Source organism: Octopus bimaculoides, chromosome 11, assembly GCF_001194135.2.
Source record: "Octopus bimaculoides isolate UCB-OBI-ISO-001 chromosome 11, ASM119413v2, whole genome shotgun sequence".
NCBI classification, from domain to species: domain Eukaryota; kingdom Metazoa; phylum Mollusca; class Cephalopoda; order Octopoda; family Octopodidae; genus Octopus; species Octopus bimaculoides.
In genome coordinates, this window is record NC_068991.1 from 43,223,808 (window position 1) to 43,226,667 (window position 2,860).

The following is a 2,860-nucleotide window of genomic DNA, read 5'->3' on the forward strand; positions in this document are numbered from 1 at the left end:
TCTGATGATATCTGAAAAGAAACAGCAATTTTAGCAAAACATATTAAGCAACACTAATAATAAATCAAAAAACATAAAAATAAACAAGTTTTTGACACTTTTATAGATATTTCAAAATTATGATGCTATGTGTTTCCATTATTTTGTCCAACCCTTGTATATATATATATATATATATATATATATGCAAGCTCTGCATAGCTGAGCAAGCTGAGATACTTAAAGATTCTCTGAAACCTGGGTCGCTGAATACTCACCAAGAAATCTTAACACAATGCATCCATTTCAAGCGCTACCTGCTGGAAACGTAGAATTCCCCATTCATTGACTAAGCCCAGAAAAATCCTTACGATCCATTAGCCGGTCAAGGAATAGATTCCTTATTTCCCCTTTCGAAATAGCTGGTCTAGGGGAGATAACTCGTCCTCACTAATGCCAGACATTTTATTCTCTGATGATCATTTGACCAATGACCGTGACAACTTTTCATCTTCAAGAGGTGAAGAGTTAAATTTGTCTTCGGACTAGAGTCTGATGAGTCATCCACAAAGCTACGGCCTTCATTGATGCAAAACCATTGGTCACTCGGTTACATACATACACACCAAATGATTCTTATTTTACTTGCATCTAGTTAGTCGTATGTCACTGACCATCCACGTGTATTTGTTGTCATTTGGCGTTATTATGTAAACAAAGAAATCGTGTGTGCGTACCTAACATAAATCCTAGGAAGTTACTCTGTAGCAAAATTGGGACTTCGGTCTAATTACATTACCCCAGAGTGCATTATTCGGATATTTGGTTTCTAGTTACGCTGTCCACAACCCTAACCGTTCGGTCTTTTCAGACAGTGCATTCATTCTGTTTGTAGTGCATAAATGTAACAGATACACAATTCTTGCATGAAATTCAATGCTGTTAGCTGTGTTTGAAACACTCACGAGTAGATTCTTGCAGTAAACGTTACCTAAAACTAAACCTTGCAGTTTTTTTCCATCCTTGTTCACAACAAACCATAGATTGGCTCGCGAGTGAGGCTAATTGCAGATATCCAGGGAAAAGGAATGAGGTAGAGAGAGAGAGAGAGTGTGTGTGTGCGTGCATGCGCGCGCGTATGTGTGGGGGTGTGAGAGCGCGCACGCACACACACGCACACATTTATATACATACAAATATATACGTACATACCTACATATATATGTGTGTGTGTGTATATATAAAAACATACAGTTTATATTCATTTAAAAGAAGAAAAAGGGAGATAGGGAAGTTAATTGTTAATTATCAACAGCAAATTGGTCATCTTCACTTACAACCGTTTCTATTAATACTCAATAAACATTAAATTTACATTTATGCGGCATGAGCATAATATCATCAGATGGAAAAGATGTACTTTTGGATGGTATATGTGTGTTTGTAAATTCATATTAGCAGAGTCTGCTAAAACAAACACACACACACACACGTACGTATGTATGTATGTACATCAACAAATCATATTAAGCTGTCTGGAAGCTATAAATGATAGCATAAAATATTTTGGGTTAAAAAAGCCGAGTTAGGAAAGTAGTCGAAAGCTACCAATCTAGCTAGGAATGTTAAAAATGGCAAATTAGATTAAGTAGTCCTAGGTAATGTTTGCCTAAACATAGAGCTGGATCGCCTTTTGACCATAAGTCTGTTCAATCAGAGCTAAATAACAAACCCGAATTTGGACAAAAAATGAGGAAATGTATTTATTCGAAACCAGTTTTCATTGACACCGTATATTTCTGGTTTGCTATGTCACCACCGATTCCAGGTATGCTTATTTACTGTTTTGAGAAAATAAATAGGGTTTTTTTTCTTTCTAATTTTATCATTCTTACATCATATTTGCCCTAAATATTCTTGTTTTGCGTCGTTTTTAAATTCTGAATTGGAAATCGTAATTTCACGTGCATTATTTTTTTGGAACAACTTCGTAACGTGTATCATCTGTGTATCGCTTTCGAAAATGTGTCTTTATCATTTTATCTATCTATCTATCGATCGATTGATCACTGTTTATCTGTCTGTCTTTTCTTTCACCAAATGTCTACAAAACTGATTGTAACTAGTGTTCTTTGTTATGTGGATTTGACAATCTATTTGTCAGTCTCTCTTTGTCACTCTTCTTTCTTTCTTTTTCCCTTCTCTCTCTCTCTTTCCTCATACGTGTGTGTATGTGATATATATATATATATATATATATATATAATGTATATTATGGGACCTAGTGCGGTCCCTGGCCTTGCCACATCCTGTCAAGCCGTCCAATCCATATCATCATGGAAAACGGACGTTAAATGATGATGATGATGATAATAATGACGATATATATATATATATACACTCACAGATGCACACACGAGATGTCAAGACAAGGCTAGACACCCAAGCACACGCGCACGCACACATATACGTATGTATGTATGCGTATGTTTATATGTATATTTCCGTGAACCAAATCCATTCACAAAGCTTTGGTCAGCCCTAAGCTATAATGAAAGGCATTTACCTAATGTTCCATGCTGTGGGACTGAACCCGAAGCCACATGGTTAGGAAACAAGCTTCTTAACCACACTGCCTCGCCTGCAACCTATCAACAGTATGTCATCTCTCTTGTCCTTTTCCTGTATATTACTGCCCCTTACTCCCCTAACTCACACCTAGCCCCTCTGCCCCACTCATTCCTAATTACCGCTTACTTTGAAGAGCCACCCTGACCCCTCATCACCAACTCCACCCAATCATTCCTACTCTCATTTCTAAAATTCTACTGCTAGAAGTCTCTCTCTCTCTCTCTCTCCCTCTCTCTCTCTCTCTCTCTCG

At 37.1% G+C, this 2,860-nt stretch overlaps 1 protein-coding gene across 2 annotated transcripts in view; it reads left to right on the forward strand.

Moving 5' to 3' along the window:
- The window catches only part of LOC106873166 (galactosylgalactosylxylosylprotein 3-beta-glucuronosyltransferase 1), a 66,576-nt gene that overhangs the window by 41,682 nt on the left and 22,034 nt on the right, over positions 1 to 2,860 (forward strand). The window contains exon 1 of one of the 2 annotated variants that reach the window (XM_014920395.2): positions 499 to 1,807. The exons of the other annotated variant lie outside the window; for it this stretch is intronic. The gene's annotated coding sequence lies outside the window, so the exon portion shown is untranslated. Of the gene's footprint in view, positions 1 to 498; positions 1,808 to 2,860 lie in introns of those variants that run through there. 2 annotated transcript variants of the gene reach the window in all.